The sequence below is a fragment of the Anas acuta genome, chromosome 15 (genome assembly GCF_963932015.1).
Source record: "Anas acuta chromosome 15, bAnaAcu1.1, whole genome shotgun sequence".
Taxonomy (NCBI): Eukaryota; Metazoa; Chordata; class Aves; order Anseriformes; family Anatidae; genus Anas; species Anas acuta.
In genome coordinates, this window is record NC_088993.1 from 3,871,637 (window position 1) to 3,894,555 (window position 22,919).

The following is a 22,919-nucleotide window of genomic DNA, read 5'->3' on the forward strand; positions in this document are numbered from 1 at the left end:
CGATACCATTTTATAAAAGATTAAATCCCATTTTAGAGCATTCATTTATATATAAATTTGCTTCTATTTTTGAAGTATTTCTACCACCACCCCTCCCCAAATTACTTACCAGTTAGTAATAACTCTCTTACCCACTTATTTAATGTTATAATAATGTTATTATTTAAAATCATCATTGTATGTTAGTTCTCTGTTTTTAATGGAGCCTACTGTTACAGTCATCTAGTAGGTGTGCATAGTCAAGATGGAAATATGTTCTCAAGCAACAATGATTAATCTTGTTTATTCTGTTACTTTCTGGTGGAACTTCGGGAAAAGAAATTCTTTTGCTCATTATAACAAATAGGAACATTTGCCTGTTAGTTCATCCAACTTCCATTGCAATAGTTTAAATGCATATTGACTTCCATGAAACAGTCTCTAACTTTATTTCTGTATTTAAAAATGCCTGAAAGATTTTTTACAGCATTTCTTTGCTATATCTTGTTCATAAAAATTAAATAGATTTAAAGCTTTTTTTTTTTCCCCACAAAATTTGCTTTGTGTTACTGATGAAAGAACAGAACTCAAGTATTTGGAGGATATAAACCCTTCTGTAGCTTTTTCTTCAGTAGTGTAGTATAAACCATTTCTGATTTGGAGCATGAAGTGTATAATGAAAGATTCTTGTATAAGCCCTAGATTATACATGTATGCAGGCGGGATATGTCTGCAATTAAAATTTACAGCAGTTAAGTATGTATTTAATATTTGAATAAAGTGTATGCCATAATTGAAATATCTGTTCTTAGTAGTTCTGTATTCTGGGTACATTTTCAAAATGACATTTGTAGATTAACTTTAATGATCCAGTGTGACTTGTATGCTCACTGGTTGTATACAAAATGTACTCCTGTATTTTGGTGGAATTGTTCCTCTGAGTTTGCCAAACAACAATTTGAACGCTGTAGATCCAGCTTTTGAAAGGGAAAATGTGAACCAAGGTGAGAGAGGTCAATGTGGCCACAAAACGAGCCGATAAAAGATAATATAAAGATGAGGTTAGGTGCTGTAATAATCTTCCTGGGTGAGCTATTGCAGTATTATTATGCAAACATCTATAGTATGGCACTGCTTTAAGGTTTAAGAAACTGTGCAACCATAATGATTACTTTAAAACAGTGAATTCAATTCCATCTATTGAATTTGAGAGAAAGATGAGAAGTGATTGCTAATGCACTTTACAAAGTGCTATATCTACAGGATAATTTTTAACTCTTTAAGTGGATTAACTGCTACACTGAAAGTGTGTGTGTGTGTGTGTATATATATATATTTAGTGTTAGCTTTCTTATCTGGTTAATCCTATTGTCAGTTTTGAAACATTCAGGATGTACTAATCACAATTATATATGTTTAAAACTCGTCTGAATTCCTGATGATAATTGTGGTAGGTTCAAAATTCTGTGCTTGTTGCATCTTTTGATCTGTGATTGGCATTTACTTATTCTGGATTCCTAGAGAGTCAGATAATTATCATCTTAATTCAGAGATGATCAATTATGTTATGTTATTTTATGTATTTGGTAAAGTATTTCCTCAGAAGCTGTTACTTGATCTAAATCTAACCAGTTCTGGTTTTAAATAGGAAAGGATAAAAAGTGTTCATTTTTTTTTTTGTTTGTTTGTTTTTTATATAAACTTTTACCATGATGGTCTACTTTTTAATTTTTAATATTCTTTTTCCATATCTGACCATTTCTAGCAAATGTACCTCCATGCTAACATAACTATTTCAGTAAAGGGTCTTTCTCGCTGCTATGAAGTTGTCTATTGATCTTAACTGCTGGGAACCTAAAAGCTTTGTTTGGCAACTTCATAATCAGTGATTCCCCTCAGCCTGTAGACCCTATCACCAACAGTATATAGACATTATGTGAAGCTAACCAGTAGTGATTTTTAGTGAAAAAATATTCACTTCAGATACTTGCACCTCAGTTAAAATGAATTCAGACATCTTTATTTTAACGGAGCTCTTTGTTGTTAACACTTATGGTTTGTTTAGCATCTACGGAAAAAGTCTTCTTAATTTTCATGTGTATCTGCAAAATAAGCTAGTATTTTGGTACATATAAGTTTTTGTAATTGGATATGTCTTCCATGGAAGACTCTAAGAGGTGTTATATTCCTCTCAAGATGGGCATACCAGTCTTGTCAATAAATATGTAGCCATCATGAGGATGGTTGTTTTCTGGGGAGTAGTATTAAGCATTTGGGAGGGGGAAAAAAAAAGTTTGCATAGGGTACTTTTTTAAAACTGGCAATTGTTTTTGCTAAACTAACATCACTTAGTCAGTTTGATCAGTATAAATGAAATTATTTTCTGAAGTGTTCTATTACTTTGTCCAGTATTAGAAACTAAGTATTTGTTCAGATATCTCCCAGATTACACATGTAAAATGTTTTAAGAGCCACATGAGGAACTGGAATTTTTTTTTTAAGAACAGTTTGTGCATACACATTCACTTACTCAAAACACTTAAAGCTGAACTGTTGAAAGTAAAGTTGAAAATGAACAAAAGGACAGAGGCCTAGTTCATGTTATAGATTAACCACCAATAAAATATTCATTTGAAAAAGCCAACAGGACATGAAGGAAGTTTGAGTTAATTTAGATGTCTGAAGTTGTCTGAAATAACCTAAAAGCATCTTAGAGAAAGTCCAATTTTAGAAATCCAGAAAGAGTTTTCAAACATTAAATGCAACTGACTGTATCAGTGGCAGCAGTGAACAGAAGAAGGATGAAAGAGTTTGATTTGGGCACTTTTGTGTCACTTTAAAGATAATGACAGTTAGGAAAAATGTAGGTGCGTTTGGCTTAGAATTTTGTCTAGTGTCAATACTTAGACACCGAAAAGCAACTCTAATTTGTGCTGCGTACCCTATAATTTTATAACATTATACAGTGTTAGAAACAGCTAAATTCATCTATTTTCTCTTGTCCTCCTTAATTAGACACACTAACACAAGAAATTCTTGCATTGAACTTAAGCTTATATCAAATGCTAGTGCAATGTAATTTTTTGCAGCAAATTTCAACCACCTGTAAATTGAGATTTAGAGTTTATTAATGAAAGCTTAGTTCTGTTAACTTGTGTTTCCCTGTGATATGCTTACCAGGAAATAGGGTTATTTAGTTCATTACTTCACAGAAAACACCAAGTCAACTGTGTTTTTGAAACATAATATTCCAGTGTACAGTAACACTGTCATTATTTTAAAATTGGTATTTTTTTTTTCTGTTTAATGATGATACATGTGGTTTATTTTAAATAGTGAAGTGGTTTGTACAAAGGGTAATTCCTTTTAAATGGAGCAATTGCTCATAGTGGACATTCACAGATCGAAAACAATTGAACTGAAACTTCAATATCAACCTTTTCTGTCTTTAACAAGAAAGTAGTTCACAATACAGCTCTTGTATCAGTGATGAAAAAAATCCACCATGAAAACAAAACACAACAAACTCTCCATCTCTACCCCAGCTATTCCGTTAGTGCTTACATGGTAAATTAATGTAATTTTATTTGGGCCTTAAGCATTATGACTATGGAAAACAGCTGAATTCCCCACTCAGTTACTTATGTCATGCTTTTGGATCTGATGATATATAGGAGTCTGAAGGACTTTTTATCACATTGTTTCTTCATGACTAAATTCAATGTTGATTTTATTTGATGGTGTTTTCAATTGATGCAGTCGATAGTGTCAATAATGGAAAAGGGATTAGAACAAATTGTCTTTGCTAAAATTGTATGAAGAACTAAAATGGGTGAACAATTTCTAGATACATTTTTATAGAGAGCAAACATCAGTTGCTGAATGCCACCATCACAGTTACATTTCTGTGCATGCGTCTTTTGCATTTTATACTTTAGTGAGTCTTCAAAGGATCAGGTATGTTAGCTGAATGCAATAACAGATGTTTTGTGATGTCACTGTTTAAATGTATTATGAAAACATTGCCATTCTTTACCTAGTCCATTTATATTACTCACTCACTATGTCTCTTCTGTAAAATTGGTAAATTTGACTTGAACTCATGAAAATTTAAGGCATCTGTTACCTTACAAATTGCAGTCTTTGCACAATTTTGTTCCTCAGTCTGCTATTTCATGACAATTTTCATGTGAGAACATACAACCTCTGCTTATGACTGCATGAGTGAAAAGAAGTTCACATTACTAATGCTCACTCACCATCTGTTTTTCTTACAGCTGGGCCTTGAATAATTGTCCAGTAGCTGATGGACTGAGGGTAGGCAATCTTTCCAGGGTTTTCTGATTCATTTAACCAGCTTCACTGCCCCAAGAGAAACATAGAGCTTGTTTATTCATATGTGTAGGGTAAAAAACTGTATTTGGTCAGATGAATTATAGTACTCTGTTAATTTTTATTTAAAAAAAAAAAAAAGTTATTATCATGGTAGAAGCAATTTCATGTTCACCTAAGGGGGCAGTGTAGCATTCTTAGGGAATTTTACTGTATGTATGAAACGGACCTTAAAGGGAGGGAGAGTAAATGTTGCATTTAGAAGCAGGGTTAGTGCAGGAGTAAGGAGTCACATCTTGATGTGCTGTTTGTCTTAATTAGAGTAAATAAATCACTTGGCATTCCGCGATAAACTTCCAAGCTGGTATGCGAGACTGTAGCCCTTATTCAAGAGAAATTAAAAGCTTTATACATCTTTTGTCTCACAAGAGCTGTTTCATTGTTTTCCAGAGACTATTGAGAAGTGGCTTAGAGAGCAAGTGCTGCATTCTCATTGTGTATAAGGGCTAGTTTGGGCATTTGACTACTTCATTGTTGAGCGAGGTCACTTTCCTCACTACAACAAGAGGAAGTGCTTTAGTTAAGTACCCAGCTCTTTAAATATTAGAGGACATAAACACACACAAAAAAAAATCGGCTAAGGACTTGCTGCTTTGGAATATAAGAGCAAGAGCAGTTGCGAAGGAGCTTCCACATGGCAGAAGCAGGTGAATAGCTTGAGCTTGCAGTCATTGCTTTTATAACAGGGCTCTCCGAATAGGCTGGGCAGTGATGACGGAATGTTTTGTTGTGTCAGCTATTCATAAGTTGTCACTATTCAATGGTATTTGCTAAATTTGTATGTGGTGGTTTTCTGGGAGAAACAAATATGCGGTGGCATTTTCTATCAAGGAAAGCATGCTTTGGTTATCTAAATGGGCTTTTCCTCATTGCAGCTAGTAGGTGTTTCATTCAGTTTGGTTACCTTTTTGACCAGTAGCCATGAAACACTGGACTACGAAGCTTTTGTTTTTCAATGTGTGTGTTTCTGAATCTGGTAAATAAATGCTACCAGCATGTTAACATTCTATTTAAAACATTTTGTAAATCTTGAATAGGTAACATAAATGAAATGAAGTGATAAAAAGAATTGTGACACTAGAATTTATCACCTAGCTTTATATGGTTATAATAATGTTAGTGGAAAGGAGAAGTCAACACCCTCCAAGAATCCTTGAAGCTTTTCTGGCTTTTAAAGGTGTATGTGCAATTGATTTATCAGCTTTAAAGTGTGATGTGTAGTACAAGAGCTCTCCTGAGGAACTCCTGTCATTTTTCTGCTAGCATTACTCATTTACCTCAGAGTTATCTAGTGCAGTGCCATTGACTTCTCTCACGTTTTGCTTTCCTTCCTACTCTAACAGTACTGCAGCCTGGTGAATTTAATTAGAGAAAATACCATATCTAATGTCTATAGTGTCCTGACTAGTTGTAGTTGGGCCTTTGGTCTTTTGCACTGTAGCAGGCTCCAGCTGTGGAGAGATCTCAATGTGTTTTGATCCTGCTCTTTCTCGTTCTGTTGAACACACACAGAATCAAAATTAGATACTGTATGAAGAACTAAAGCACTCAGTGAATTATTTTTTGTTCAGTGATTCTCCTTCCTCCTCCCCGCCTCCCCCAATATGAAGGAAAGTCTGTGCTACTTTAGAATAGAAGTACTTAAGATGTTCAGATGCTTGTGAATAACAATACCAGTGCTTTCAACTCAGACCATTTTTAAATTTAATTTTTGACCCTTTATATTAAAAATGGTTGGTCTTCCTATGTCCTATATTGTAATATTTTGAATATGCTTTTTTTTATAACTACATGAATTTTAATTGTATCTCATGTTTGTGTGAGGTATGTATAAACTTACAGTTGTGATACACCTCTCCTTAATTTCCTATTGAATTACACTTATGTTTATTACAGAGTTTTGAAGGCTGCTTTTTTGCTTTTGCTTCTCATAGCCTCTTGTTTTGTAGCTATTCTTAATTTCTCTACAGTGGCAAGTAAGCATTCCGTAAATTTAATAGTTAACTAGAAATATTGATTATGAGCATGGAACTTTCTTCAGTTTAAAACAATGAGTGATAATAGTTTTAAAATGTGTTTGTTTTCATAATGCCACCATCTTTCATAAGACAGAGTGAACTTAAAGTACTCTTTTGAAACAATGAAGATAATTTCCAGTTACAAAGGAAGACGATAACAAAACTGTTCAAAGTTTTCCCTGATATTATGACCTTGTCAATGAAGAGCTAGTGAGAAAATTTAGGGGTGAAAGGAAGTCAATCAGCTCATATATTCCATGCATTTCCCTTCTTTTATTGCTTTTTTCCTTGTCATGTATTAGTCCCCTTTCTGGGATGTTACATGGCTGCATAGCTCAATTAATGCTCTATGGCAAGAGGAGGGAAAAAAAACATCTCTCTTGTCAGAAGCTAAGTTATTTACTTTCAAAATCTGACAGAATAGCACTGCAGGGGCTTCATTTATTTCTGTTCAGAATGTCATTATTGTGTAATGCAGAGGGACTTCTGCATGCATTGAAGGCTTATTCTTGTAATCTCTAGTCTGCTGGATATCAGCACAAGTGCAAAATGGCACACTGGAATGGTTCCCTGTTCTGACTGTAGCACATTCAGCTCTGCAAAACTGCACTCTAAATATCTTAAACATTTGCCATTTAGATGCCAATGAACTTGTTTCTCTGTGGTGCTGATGCTCGATATATAGTGAATGCTGCTCTGGCCTAGACAGAAGACCAATTGTATCCTTAGTTAACTTTATAATGTGTCATTTTTCCTGATGGGTAGCATATGGTTTGAGACTGCTTTTTCAGCATTGGTCACTGTGTTACTTTGTAATTTTTCTAAGAGTGACCCTAAAAGGAATATTTTAGTGCAGAAAGCTATATAAAGAAAACTTGGTATTTCATTTCAGTCAAATTTGAAAAGACATTCAACTTTCTTGTTGTTGTACTTTGTGTATTTGTGTACTTCAGAGGCAAGATAAGTAGTTTCAATGTTCCCTCCAAGTTCACTTTGAGTATCTGCAAAAATACAGGAAATTCAGCCATTGCACTTTCAAGAGTTTTTTTTTTTTTTTTTTTTTTCTTCATCTTCTCCTTCCCTTTCCTGTTTCTCCTCTTCTAGCTCTACTTTGAACATGGTGCTTCCCACATGCAAGTGAACTTATATCTTGCTTTGTGGAAAGATTTTTGGTACACCCAGTGTAAAAGTGCTGATGAGGCTAACTTCAAGAGTTCCCTGTGCATAGATATTTGCCCTCCTTTCTTCCTGCTCTTAAATAAATAATGTTCCAGTGGAAAATGACTTCATTTAGAGAGTAATTGCCTTTTCAGTGATAGTTGAGTTTTTTTTTTTTCTTAAGACTAACCACACTTTTAGTAGTTCTTTCAATTTCTTTTCAGTTTAAAGCAGTAAATTAAACATAAAAAAAAAAAAAGTGTTCATAAGTAGTAGACTTTATCTGAACACAGCCTGCTTTTAAATGATGGGAAAATATTTTTCCTTCCAAATGGGCTTGCCTGTTTCTTTCTTTTTCTCTTATTTTCTTTGCAGGCATGAAATCCAATAAATTTCTATTGCAGTTGCTGGGCTTGAGGGAGAAAAGGAAAAGGAAAAGTAGAAAGCTATTGGGAAGCGTCAAACGCAGAGAATGATGAAGTACATTTCATAGCAGCCAATTCCAACCCCCAAATCCCTATTGTGCGGGAAGGCTTTCCAACTCACACAGGAAATTCAGCCATTGCACAACACACTATTAATGATTTATATACACCACACCACTGCTCTTGTTCACTAGCAGAGCCAGGTTGTGTTAATAAAGGAATTTCAGGAAAAAGGGTCCCCGCATGCTGAGTTGTTTTGCTCAATGCAGTATATGCTGCCTTCATAAATCAAAAGAATTTAGGGCTCTACAATCTTTCAGAGCTGCTTTTTTTTTCCTTTTTTTTTTTTTTTTTAATCTGATTCACCTAGGAATATTTTCTATAAAGAATGAATGAACTATTGGATGAGATCTATCTCAGCTGTTTTAGGGTTGATTGGTTTGCTTCACAGTGGCGTTATGCTTCCATTTGTTTTCCATTTGGTATTTATGCTTTACGGTGTTGTCTATGGAATGATGATAGTATGGCTTTATTAACATAAAGAGATGCAGATGACATTATATTCTGTCTTCTTAGACATAACTAAGTAAAATGTAAAAGCAAAATGTGCATTTTAGATAACGGGTACAAAATTGATTTGTTTACTATAACAGTGTAATAGCACTCCCTAAAGCATTTGTGTTACTTTAAAATTGGGATTTTTTTATTAGCAAAAATATGTTTCTCTGTTTCGCAGTAAATATGAGTTAATTTTTAGACTTATCTGAAAACATTGTTTTCTAATAGGAACTGTGGAAATGGGTACTTAATTTTGTATTTATTCACATAATGTGTGTTTTCAAATACTAGATCAACAATGATATTACTAGAGAATATATTTATATATTTACGTTAGATAGAAATGTAGATAAAGAGGGATTTTTTTTATTTTTATTTTTTTTAAAAAGCCCTCAAATTCTGATGTGAAATAGTGTTAAGCAATGTCATGGGACACTATCCTAGAAAATAAACACTTATTTTGATGCTTATGCAATCCAGTCTTTACTTTCCATTATTGCTTTACAAAAGGAGGTGGGGGGGAGGGGAATAATTACAGGGAACGTGTTCTGCAGTTCAAAGAAAACTGGCTTTCCAGGGGAATCTTAAGATTTTGTATTACACAGCAGGCACAATGTTTTCAGTCTATTTGGATCATTCAGAGTCATTGATTCATGTAACTTTTGCTCACAGAAAATGTGACTGCCCTGTCTTGGCTTTGTTACAATAGAAAATATGGTTCTTTCCCAGCTTTATGGAAGTCAGCATTGTGCAAATCGGTTTTACAGAAGTTACAGCTACTACTGCGAGAAATTGTTTGTAGTTTGTATAGTCTGAAGATAAATACCTTATTTTCCATTTTTATAACTGGTTTAAACATTGTGGATTAATATGCGACAGGTGCCCAGTAAATGAGGTTTATGTTTATAGAGTGCTATTCTTGTATTTGTTTGTCCGCTATTATTTGGGTGCATGAGTGTTTCACTGTGTTTAATTATGTCTGTGAGGCACAAGACAACAGTCAACATCTGCTCTATTGTTTCCTTGGTTTACAGATAGCTTTGTTGAGTTATTAAACAATCTATTTTTCAAACAGAAAACAGAGAAACATGCTGCACCCATATTATGTAATTTTGTAAAGGTACATTATGTAATTAGTTGTCTAGTATTTGCAAAATAATCATTTGTTTTGGTCAAATAAATGCTATTCTATTAAAAATGTGATAGTCTCAGCAATTTTTAGCAAATAAAGAATTTCTAATTTATAATATATATGGGTTGATTTCATCTTGTATTCTATATGTTTTTAATGTATCATACAATTTCATAGCATTATTTAAATATATAGCAAAATAAAAATTAGAAATTTGTATCAACTTTAATTTTATTTATTACTGAAGCAGCTCTTACTGATTACAGATAAAGTATGAATTAACTTGAGTTACTTTCATGTCAAAGTTAACTTTACTCCCAAAGTATCAGTTGGGGAAGACAGTGCTCAAGCTGCCTGTACTCTCACAGATCTTACTCGGGGCAAAGCAACACCTAGCCCTCCCCTGCCAAGAGAAGTTCCTGTGTGCTAGCAGGAGGACAGCACTGTAGAACTTCTCTTTACAAATGTATTTCTTGTTGGAAGAACGTTTCATTATCACTTGTTTCACTATTTTTTGTTTTGTTTTAATGTACCTGTCAACTGTTTTAAGCTTATATAGTGCTGTCAGCTATACTATCTATTATAATAAAGGTAAATCACTGCACTTAGCATCTGATTGTTTTTGCCTTAAAAAGAAAATATAGAAAAAATATATGGAGACTCTAATGATGAGCACATCCTAAAAGTTCAGCCTTCTGTAAGTTTCATCATTGAAGAAAGTTGCATGTTAAAAGTGTTCAAGGAAGAAAACAAGGTTGTAGTATTTTCACAGTATTTAAACAGCTCCTGTATACAATTATAGAGCTACAGCTATCTACATCTGTTTCTTATATATGTGCATTTGAGGCCTTTGAAATACTGTTGATGTAATGTAGTTGGTTTAGTACAAAGGTATGTCTTTGAAGTAAAGTTGTTCAGTATCATTTTAACATAAACTAAACTACCCCTTAATAAATGAAAAACTGAATTGAAAGACAGATGTATTCCTCAGAAAAATATGCATCATTGACTTCGGAGACTAATACTGCAGGTGCTTATTTAAGTGTTACTTTGCAAAATTTGTTTTTAGCATGGAACAAAAATCTCACTTTTTCAGCAAGGGCTTGTAAGATACTTAATCTCCCTCACACCTACCCAGGTGCATCAATTGTGAAAGATATAAATATGGGACAGGGATTTCAATCTTTCAGATCTCAAATGCTCATCAGTAGGTTTGCAGCATTACAAATGCAATTTTGATTCTTGCTTATTCCAGAAATGTTGGAAAATGGAAACTCAAACAGGAACTTCTTATTTATTTATTTTTAAGGGAGAAATGTCAGAGTAATACTGCTCGTAGTGAACTCTTTCAAGATATTTCCAGAAACCCATTGGAGGAGAGGAAAACAAAACAAACAAAAAAAACCTTTTCTATAATATTTATTGCTAGATGGTTCTGTAGGGCATGTCTCCTAGGAACTGCTTTTTAAAAATAAACATGTGTTTGTATACAACCAAAGAAACCGTGAAGGACTGGAGCATCAAGGAGCTTGTTCCAGTGTGCAAAGCAGAGATAAATTTTCAATGGGAGAGAAAAATAGGGTTGGACATGTTGGGGTAGATCAGGACAATCTGACTACCACTGAGGAAGTGATCATTGGCTTTACTGTGAAATAAATGTATTGTACTGGTTATGGATGTTTTCTTTACTGTATTCTTGTATATTTTGCTTGTGAATAGTTTTAAGTGTTTATCTGCACTAAAACTATAAAAAAAATTTGTGTCCTCTCCCAGTAGAAAATGAGCTTTGAAACTGCTTGATGGAAACTCTAAGGGAAAGTGTTTTCAGATTTATGCAGAAAGATGTGTTATAGGAGGTAACATGGTAGTGGCTGATGCTGTTTGCATAGCTTCATCAGGAATTAGTCCCATGGAGAACAGCACTATTCAGTATTTTATTTGTATGATTTTAAAGAGTTAATTAAGGCTGAACAGTAGAGGATAAGAAATTAGAAAGCTTAGTTTTTACTAGTATCACAAATAGCCAAATAGATCAATACGGTATAGCAAATATTTACTGCATACACAGTAGAAGTTATGCTAAATTACACAAAACATTCATGGAAGCAGACTCTGTAGGTAACCTATAGTTAAGAATAAAATCAAGGGAATTATTAAGAAACAAAAACAAATTAAAAAAAAAAAACAAAACACTTTGAAAAGAGTTTCTGTAAGAATTCACTAGTCCCAACTGACTCATTTTCCATTCCAGAATCAGACAGTTCTTAAGAAGCAGCTATGTAGCACTCTTCTTTCATTGCAGTACCAGAGATGTTCCAATAATAGCATTTGCAATGAAGATGTGCCAATGTTATGTATGGGAGCAATGCAATACGAACTTCTAGTATAATTCCTGTTTGAGCAACATGACTCAAGATTTGTAGTGGGATATTACATTTCTTATTTCCATTTGTTACCAGGATTCAGTAACGCACCTTCTGGTGTTTTGCCATTTTTTGTAAACAGTATGCATTGCATTTCTTCCATTTAGGGGCAGACAATTTTTTGAAAAAATTTTGAGGAAGCATAAGTTGCTCACAGTCAAAGAGTTTATTTTTTTATTTTTTTTTTGTTTGAGCCTCCTTTGAACTGCGGGAGAACTGGTCATATCTCAGTTCTTAAAATTAGACTGCTTGCTCTGTCTTCTTTCTTGAAGCAATAAGATCTTACTAATATGAATTGAATAGCCTTAATATCAGCTAGAAATAGAAATAAAAATAGAGTTAACCCTCTTTTGTTTTCCTTCTTCTCTGCACAAATTTACACCAATCCTTTGCTAGTACACACTTTGGTTTGATTAAAACCTAAGTGAAGGTGATATTATAAAGGCCATCATTCTGTATTCCTTTTTAACATAAAAAGGAATTGACCGATAAGCTAAGTGGATGACAGGAAGGGCTGTTACTATTTGGCATTGATACAATAGTGTTATGATTTTCTGTTCTCCAGTCCTTATTCTATCCTTTTCTGTTACTCTGATAGCAGCGCAATCCCCATAGACTTAGCAATGTCCCCCTGAGGATGTTGCTGTGAGAGAGAACATCAGAAATAGTGTTCATATGAATTCAGTATCCACTGTTGGTTGCTGTAGAAAATTACCTGTTTGGCAGAACAGTTATTGAGAACTAGAATGTCTAATGAATAAGCAGGAAATTACCTAATGGATCTTGGGGGAGGGTAGAAAAGAAAACATATGATGTGATTCTTTAAGGTGGGATTTATTTACTGTATTACCCAGAAGACTTGTGGAAGCATGATCCAGGAAACTTTTTTTTTTTTTTTCTCCACAAAGTAGCTTTCTTTTGTGCTTGTAGAGGGTAGCAGGGCAATTGCACTCACATTGACCTGGCCTCAGCCACGAACCCTCTGACTAAGGGCAGAAGAGATCTAACATACTTCAGGAACAGTTGGGTGTTCCTGTGATATGCAGCCTCTTAGCTGCATAGCCCATGTGCAGCTGCTACCTGTAAGACATCAAACTGAGTTTAGGAGTGGTGGCTGAATTGCTGAATATGGGATTAAGTGTCTGTCCAAACAGTTGCATTAGGGGATACCTATGAGACTGAATTGTCTTCATACATAAGAAAGCTTTTTTCAGCTGCTCTAACTTCGTGATATTTAGATTTAGAAGCAAACTTTTTATCAGCTGTGCCTTTTAATTCTTTCAGCCAAATCCTGCCTGCTTCAGATGCTCCTAGATTCTTGGCTAAACCTCAGTACTTAAAAAATATTGCTGATGTCTTGAATTGAAATGAATTATAGCTTGCATTACAGCTAATGCCATCAGGTTTTGATATTTTATTTCCAGAGAATATGAAACTTGCTACTTCTGAACTGCAATTCCTTCTGATCCATTTGAAGATGCATAGGGGCTTTAATATTTGTGAATCTGAATCAGTTATTTCTCCAAGGTATGCTGCTCACTTAGCAGATCTGTCCTATGCTAGTTTCTGCAATCAAATCATTGCACTTGGCATAGGAGGGTGCTTAAATGATGCATTTATGCAGGCAGGAGGCGTGGTTTGATACCATCTTGTGATTCACCATCCAGTCCTATTAATATGAACCTTACTCAAGGGAATGAGGAGCTCTTACTTGTCAGCAAACCCTGTGTGTATTAAGGGGGTGAAGTTGTATTGAAAGAACCTTATAGTGATACTCTGCTGTTCTCAAGGGAAGCAAATGAAAACTGTATTTTGATGAATAATGAATGTCAAAATTGGGGCCAAGAAGTCATGGCTTCCTGTGGTGCAGTAGTGAAGAGCAACCTGACTTCAGCAATAAAGAGAAATACAGTTGACCAGAATTGGCAATAAAAACACATGGCTATCTGCCATCTCCACACAACCAAAGCCTGCTACATGACAGTGACAAGTAGGTGTCATGTGTGCATTGTTCTAGAATACACTTATATTTCTGAGATCCCGTCTTATGCTTGTTAGTGTCAACAAGAAGAGAGCCATGAACAGATACTGAGTGAGACTCACATGCTCAAGCGTTGGGAAACATCTTGTGTGAAATGGATGATCTATCATGGCATTGCTTTGATATATCAATAGCATTCATTAAAAGTGGTTATTGATTAAAAGTCAGTCTGTTCCTCATATGTGAGGAAAATTATATTTTCTTGTTGCTGCTCTGTATTTGCAAATGAATGCACACCCAAGGGAAATTCTGTACGAAATGTAATCTACCCAAAACTGCTTACCTTCATCTAGTTAAGAGGGTTCTCAACTTCTAGAAGCTTGAGGTAACCTCACTGCTCTCTAGCTTCTGAGGTGGGGAAGCGCAGAGGAAGGTGCCAGTCTCACTGATAGAACGCAGGAGAACAGATCAACGCTGCACCTGGGGAGGTTCTGACTGGGGATTATTTAAAAAAATAAAAGTAAATAATGTTGCAAGGGTGGCCAAACACTGGAACAAGCTTCCTACAGGTCATTGATGCCCCAAGCCTGTCAATGTTCAAGAGTCATTTGGATAATTCCCTTAATATCCTTTCACTTTTGGTTAGCCCTGAGGAGGTCAGGCAGTTGGACTTGATCTCTGAAGGTGTCTTCCAACTGAACTATTATACGTCTTTTTAGGAAACGGTAGATAAATACAAGAGCAATGAGGTGAACATGGGAAAGATTATTCTTGAACATTGAAAATGCAACTGACTTGGTACAATACCCAATGATAGGAACTATGTAGTAACAGCTGTTACAGAACTCCAGAAGGAAATGAAAACAATGCAATGCTCATAAAGACATAGGTATGTTAAAGACTTTTGCAACATGGCTTCTGTCTTGTGAACAAGTAGTAAAAAAAAAAAATCAACTCTTGGTAGTTAAAGCAATATTTTTTTCCTTCTGCGGCCAACTTTTCTAAGTGATGCAGGAGAAGATGAGATGAGCAGGGGAACTTGAACAGATAAAATTGTGCAGGACCACAGAATTCTTTATTGAAGGAGTTGCGCTTTGTATGGCTTGCATCGCCACTGTGCTAGAGCACTTCTTGTAGCTTTACAGGGTGGTTAACATTCTTCATCATTTCATGCATAGTCTAATATTATCCTTCTTCCTAGTTCAACGCCCAGCACGTTAAATAACTGAAGTTACTGGATTAATCCTGCTTTAATTCTGATGATAATGCTGACACAAAAAGACAAACCTGGTTGTGATTCAGAATTTTCCTAATTCATATGAAAACACGGATAAGTCAGAAGGTACCTATAGCTTTTTTTTTCTTTTCCCCCCCTCTCCCAGAGACTGATAGCTCACAGATTGTTCTCCAGTTTTGTGCCATGATATATATGGATAATGACAGGTCATCAGGTTTCTGCAGGGGCTAAAGTGAAGTCTAGCCGTGGAGGCATTCCTTAACTCATTTTCCTCTTCTTCCTCTCTTTGCCATGCATATATTACCTCCAATATATTGCCACGTATTGGAAGTGAATTTTTATGATTCACTGAATGGTAAATCACTCTGTTTACTGACTACCGAGAGACAAATTTGTTTGTCTAGTAGCAATCTAGTCGAAGAAGGAACTGATGTTTTCTAAGGGTGCAGAAGAAAACAAAGCATTTATGGCAAAAAACCCTACCTAATCACATTTCTTAAAAAGTGATGCTACATGTATTTACACCTTTGTATGTGTTTGTTCTTTTATATTATCGTCATAGGTGATGATCCCCTTGTACCTGACAGTTCTCTTCAAAAGAGATTTACAGTTTAGGATACAATAGATGGATACAAATGTATAGGTGACTTGCGGAGAAGCAGGGATATTTGTCATCAGACTACTAAGCAGTCAGTTTATCTATCAGTCAGGTGTCAATGCTTTTGTGTGGCATTCTGGCAAGAGAAGGTTTTGCAAGCTGAAAGAGAACATTTGTAAACATTTACAAGAAGTTCTTACCTGATTTCAGAAAATTATAGGAGAAAGCATTGGTGGTATTTTGAGTACAGTTAGGAGGTGGAGGAGAGTAACAGTTGATGTAATATGGAAAAGAAACAGATCTTTTGACAGTTCACAGTAGTAGGCAGGGTAGGAGTAAGCTGAAGCGAGCCCTCGAAGGTGATGACAAGTGCCTTACGGTTGCTGAGGTAGTAAAGGGACATTGTGGGGCAGCACAGGAAAGGAAAGCAGAAGTGATCTTTGCGGGAGCATTCCAAACAAATTACAGAGGAAATGTGCCATTCTTTACTCAGTGAGATACCAGAGCAGTGAGTCAATCAGTGCACAGCTCTGACAGGAAAAGACAATGTTTGGAGCTAATCAAACCAAAGAATAAGGACTGACCATGTACTCAGAAGTTGAGATTTGCTGATGTGTTGTACTTCAAATGTATGACCAGTTGCCCTTTAGTGTGAAAGACATGATTTTTCTAGGGCTAAAAATTGATTCCCAAATATGCTTCCTAGGTTTTTGTTTGTGGTTCTGTCTGAAGTGCTTTGTCGTCATTAAAAAAGCAGATTCCCCCCCACCTCAAGCATGACATTGAATTGTATATTAAAAAAAAAAAAAAAAGGGAAGCCAGAAGGTTAAACTTCAGTACAGCTGAAGAACTGAACTGAAGAATTGTTGGCTTTCAGATTGGAAAAAATCATGTGAGCTCCTGGGACCAAATTAAAAACTAGCTGCAGATGAACGAGCTTATTATTTCAGATAGAAACTATGTTTGGAAGATGAGTGTGTTAATACTAAATACAAATGTTCCACATACTCAGAACGGGTATCACTCAGTTTAAACAATTTCTATATCCTTTCTCTGTATGCTAGTGTAAATTGAGATGCTCAATAAACTTGGAAGACTGACTGCATCAGCCATATTTGTATTTCAAGGATAGTAGAAATCTTAAATTAATATATGTGATATTTTATAATTAAAAGTCACTAATATATCCATGCTGTATTTTAGTTCAACTGTTAAGTATAACTGGAGCTTTCTGGAGAACTGGCACAAATGAGCTTTTACATGTACTTGAAGCTTGGATTAAAAGAGTGGAGTAACGGCAGCAGCTGATGACAGGGTTCAAGTTTGGACAGTGCATCTGGTGCCCTCAGAGAGCTATTGACCATGTATGATTTTAGAATAAAGGTGGAAATAAAACATTTGGAAAACGAGTATCATAATAAAAGTGGCAGCTGTCCTGGCTGAGGAGAAGAGGGGAAAAAAAAAAAAAAAAAAAAAACAACAAAAAAAAACCTGTAGGACAACTTTTCCCATCCAGCAGTATTTAATGTCTGGGTCAGCTTATCTCAAGATCTCAAGCAGTGATACTCAGTGCAGTTCAACTTCTCTTTCAGAGCATGTATGGTGCTAAACTTGTAACTTTTTTTTTTTTTTTTTAGGTTCAATAACCTAAAGTTGCTATAAATAATGGAAAACTACCCAAGAGACTTGGAAACTATTTTCTCCTCCCAGTTCTGTGTTTTCCTCTATTGGAAAACCATGAGAAAATTTAAAGAGAAAATGGAGAGCATTTGGAGAACAGGAAAGGTGGCCAGAAAGCAGGAGGCTTAAAGAAGAGTTTAAAGGTATCAAATAAGAAATAGCATACGCTATGAAGAGGTTGCCAAAGTGATACTTGAATTATTTATGATCTTTGAGCTGAGAAACAGCCTAATGTTGCAAAGAAGTTTAAAAAAAAAAAAAAAAAAAGACATTTGTTGGTATTACTGGAGTTAGATATAGGCCTTAAGAAGAATTAATTATTTGGCAGAAATGCGGAAGTATGGTCTGAATAGATCACTTCTGTCAGGATCAGATTAGAGCATACATCATTGATTGATTGATTGTCTGATGACTGCACTGCAGGGACCTGGTGTTTCCAGGCAGTGTGGCTCCATAAATGTTGCTGGTTTTTGTCTTGAACCACAGTACGGATAGCCATCTGCTTTTGCTCTGGGGGAACATCTTGGTTTCATGTCATTGTTTAATGCACCATAGAATCACGAAATATCTTGAGTTGGAAGGGCCCCATAAGGATTATCAAGCCCAGCTCCTGGCTCCACACAGGGCCACCCAAGAATCAGAGCGTATGTCTGAGGGCGTTGTCTGAACACTTGAAATCTGACAGGCCTGGTGCTGTGACCTCTTCTGTGAGGAGCCTGTCCCAGTGCCTGACCACCCTCTCAGTGAAGAACCTTTCCTTAACACCCAGTCTGACCCTCCCCTGTCCCAGCTCCATGCCATTCTCTTCTTCTTCCTGTCGCTGTCCCCAGAGAGCAGAGCTCAGCGCCTGCCCCTCCGTGCCCCTCGTGAGGGAGCTGCAGGCCGCCATGAGGCCTCCCCTCAGCCTGCTCTGCTCTGGGCTGAAAAACCAAGGGACCTCAGCTGCTCCTCATGCATCTTGCCCTTTAGGTCTTTAGGTCCCTCACCACCGTCATTGCCCTCCTTAGAAATACATTCTAATAGAACGTTTAGATATAATATGCAGATGGGATAAAATCTTTGTTTATTTTTGCACTTTTTTTTTTTTTTTTTTTTTTTTTTGTGTGTTCTGCCTTGAATGTGTAGTCTAGTTTTCAGACATAGTTAGAATCATAGAATATCCTGAGTTGGAAGGGACCCATAAGGATCATCAAGTCCAACTCCTGGCACCACACAGGTCCACCCAAGATTTTAGACCATGTGAATAAGTGCACAGTTCAAACGCTTCTTAAATTCAGACAGGCTTGGTGCAGTGACTGCGTCCCTGGGGAGCCTATTCCAGTGTGCAGCCACCCTCTTAGTGAAGAACCTCTTCCTGATGTCCAGCCTAAACTTCCCCTGCCTCAGCTTAACACCATTCCCGCGGGTCCTATCACTGGTGATTACAGAGAATAGGTCACCTGCCTCTCCACTCCCCCTTACGAGGAAGTTGTAGACTGCGATGAGGTCTCCCCTCAGCCTCCTCTTCTCCAGGCTGAACAGGCCCAGTGCCCTCAGCCGTTCCTCGTACGTCTTCCCCTCCAGGCCTTTCACCATCTTCGTTGCCCTCCTCTGGCCACTCTCCAGCAGTTTCTTGTCTTTCTTTTACCGTGGTGCCCAGAACTGCACACAGTACTCAAGGTGAGGCCACACCAGCACAGAGCGGGACAATCACCTCCCTCGATCGACTAGCAATGCTGTGCTTCATGCACCCCAGGACACGGTTGACCCTCCTGGCTGCCAGGGCACACTGCTGGCTCATATTTAACTTGCTGTCAACCACAACCCGTGGATTCCTCTCTGCAGGGCTGATCTCCAGCATCTCATTGCCCAGTCTGTATGTATAGCCAGGGTTGCCCTGTCCAAGGTGCAGGACCCGGCACTTGCCTTTGTTAAACTTCATGTGGTTGGTGATTGCCCAGCTCTCCAATCTGTCCAGATCCCTCTGCAAGGCCTTTCCACCCTCATCTGAGTCCACAACTCCTCGGAGTTTGGTGTTGTCAGCAAATTTGCTCAAAACACCTTCTAGTCCTACATCCAAATCATTTATAAAAACATTGAAGAGGACTGGCCCTAAAATGGAGCTTTGAGGGACCCCACTAGTAACCATCCGCCAGCCTGATGTGGCCCCATTTACCTTTGAGCTCTGCCCACCAGCCAATTGCTCACCCATCGGATGACTTTGTTTAGCTGTATGCTGGACATTTTGTTCAGTAGGATCCTATGGAAAACCATATCAAAAGCTTTGCTGAAGTCCAAAAAGATCACATCAGCTGGTTTCCCTTTATCTACTAGATGGGTGATCTTATCATAAGAGGAAATCAAATTTGTTAGGCAGGACCTACCCGTCATGAACCCATGTTGGCTGGGACCAAGGACTGCATTGTCTCCCAGGTGTGCTTCAGTAACTTCAAGGATCATCTTCTCCATAATTTTACCAGGCACTGACGTGAGACTGACAGTCCTGTAATTGCTAGGGTCTTCTTTCTTGTTCTTCTTGAAAACTGGCACATTTGCCAGCTTCTAGTCTACTGGGACCTCTCCAGATTCCCAAGATTGTTGAAAAATAATTGAGTGAGGTCACGCAATGATGTCAGCCAGCTCTTTAAGCACCCTGGGATTACGCCTCTATTTCTTTCTGTGTGTATTCTTACAATATAGTGCTTTTCATTTCCTTGTCTTCTCAAATGATTTCACTACTGACTTACTAAAAAGTCACTATTAGAGCACTCATGTTAGTAGATAGAGCTCTGTGCTAAAACACAAGATTATGTATGTTAGGGCATTAAACTAACAGGCCTGCAATGGGGGGCGGGGGCGGGGGAGGGGTGGGGTGGGGAGGGAGGGGGAGGGGAATGATAAGCATAGGATGTTTTTGTTTTATTCCTCACCTTTGTATTGGCTGACCTTCCACTGTTACTTTAGCACGCTTGACCTATACTGCTCACTTTTTAGGACCAGCCTCGTTCTAGGAGGTCATAGCAGGACTTCTGTCAGATTTTTAATTGATTGTTCAGTCAGTTTATCTATAGGATAATCATTTTCTCTTAATTAATTCAAATAATGAATTGTATTATTGGGGCAAAAATAATCTTTAAGTTTTAAAAAGCTGTGTATTTTATGAACTTCTTAGCTATGATTCAGATGGTATCAGCTGGGAGTGTTCAGCTCAACATGACAAAATTCTTATATTGCTACTGATTTTTAAAACTATGTAGTACACTTCAGAACCTTCAGTATTCATTTTTATAAATAAAACCTGTCTTTTAACAAAATTCTACAGAAATGAAACAAAAGAAATTGTATGTTTTTGTGTATATATTATATATAAAACTAGCGTTCGTCTATTTTCCTTTTTTTTTTTTTTCCTGTCTTTTGTTTTTAAAATCAATTTTCAGTTGCAGAAAATCCTTGGAATTTTTTAATAAAGAAAGTGGGTTTGGAAACAGTTGAAGGAATCATGCCCTCAATTAGCATACTGAAAATGGCTTAAAACGTTATTTTTTCTAACAGCATTATACTTTTCTAGAATGTCATGAAAGTGAAAGCTGCATAGCTGTTTAAAATATTCTCACCTGCAGCTTTTAAGGGGGAGTAAGAATACTGAAGTAGGCAGGAAATAAGTACTGTCATCATCAATAGCTTCAGAATGGTGATTGATATGCATGGTACTGATCATTCTGGCTTTGTCTTAGCAAAAACTTTTAGGCTCATGCTTAACCTTAATCATGCTAGAGGTCCTGCTAAAGTGAAACAATTACTAGTGTATTTAATACTCTTCTGGTTTGGTCTCTGTGTCCTCAGCAGTCCTTATGGTCAAATTTCATGTAGTCAATGTATTCTTGCAAAACAGGAGTGACCATTAATGCTAACAGTGAACTGTAAAACTTAAGACTAATTTCCATTTTGTATTGCTGGGAGGGAGAATATACTATGAAAACAAATATATTGGTATAAACTGGTGAAGTTGATATAGTTGTATTGGCGTAAGTTCAGAATTTGGCACAGGGCGGAGATGCAAGTAAAGCTGTATGTACTTCTGTGGTTTTGATTCACAGAGGTTTGTGCGAACTTAGGTAGCTGGTGCACACATGGGAGATCATCAAAGAGCCCAACCAGAAAGTCAGAGCTTGGATTTGGAGTGCCATACGGCTATACATTTAGAAGCATGTTGTTATAGTGAGGCAAGCAAAGCATCATATCATTAAAACAGGTAATTATAGTTTATTTTCAAATTTTATTTTTATATATTCCAATCTAAAATGTAGTGAATACAAATGCTACAATAAATGATATAAACTTGATATTTTCATTATTCTTGAATGTTTATACTGCTTGCAAAGGACTGGAAAGGTCTTCCTGTAAGTTAAGATCAGGCTAGGCTACTAATACTATTAGCATCATATCACTTTATTTCTTTTATAAGCTATTCTTTTTTGCTATTATTGATTTGGAAGGCTGTTCTATAACTTCACTTATTCAACACAAAAATGCATTTTAAACATTTCTTGCATAAATGAGGCTAAAAATATTTTTCATAACATTCCTTGTTTATTCAGTGTGCCAGGAATGTCCTTAGCTTCAGAAGTCTCTTTATCTTACTGTTTCATAGCTTTCTTAGCTTTCTGTTACAGCATAGTTGTTCTATTCACCTAAACTACACATAAAGGACTTCCTCTATAGCTGCTGTAATCATTTAAAAAAAATGTGAATTAAGAGAACCAAACATAATTGGAAATACCTTTGAGAAACACTTAAGAACTGTAACTCATCTTTTCATATCTGCATCATGCTAGTAGATAAAAGTCCTTCAACAATGAGGTCCTTCTTTTCTTTTTCCTGAGAAGTTTAGAACTGAAGTTGGTTTTTGGCAGAAGCATAACCTTACATTTTATAATCCCATTTCTGTTAACAAGTCTGTAAGGTTAAGCAATTCTTCCTATATAATATTATTACCATCCTCAGTAATCACAGTAACTTCCAACTTTGTCATTGGGAAATTTCATCAGCATGTTACATATATATTGAAACAAAAAATGACTAGGTGCTTATAGTGCAATTTAACAGTCCATGGTTGTGTCAGTTGTCCCATTGGAGTCATCTGAGTGAAGCTTCCAGAATTCGTTATAATCTCCATTGCAAAGTGAAAGAAATCCTCTTTCTTTTCCCATGTAGCTTACTCTGTTAGACTAAACAAATAACTAGTAGTTAAAATGAAAATGCTTTTTAGAAGTGAAATACTTCAAAATGAGTTGTAATGTTTGTATGTTTCTCTATGAAAGCTAATAACTGATACCATGTTGAAAATTATGAAAATATT

General features: G+C 36.3%; 1 protein-coding gene across 45 annotated transcripts in view; it reads left to right on the forward strand.

Moving 5' to 3' along the window:
- The window catches only part of RBFOX1 (RNA binding fox-1 homolog 1), an 881,332-nt gene that overhangs the window by 575,457 nt on the left and 282,956 nt on the right, over nucleotides 1–22,919 (forward strand). For 15 of the 45 annotated variants that reach the window (XM_068698964.1, XM_068698959.1, XM_068698961.1 and 12 more), the window contains one exon: nucleotides 21,658–21,812. The exons of 29 other annotated variants lie outside the window; for them this stretch is intronic. The gene's annotated coding sequence lies outside the window, so the exon portion shown is untranslated. Of the gene's footprint in view, nucleotides 1–17,538; nucleotides 17,725–21,657; nucleotides 21,813–22,919 lie in introns of all 45 variants that reach the window. One more of the 45 variants, XM_068698962.1, reaches the window with a different exon arrangement.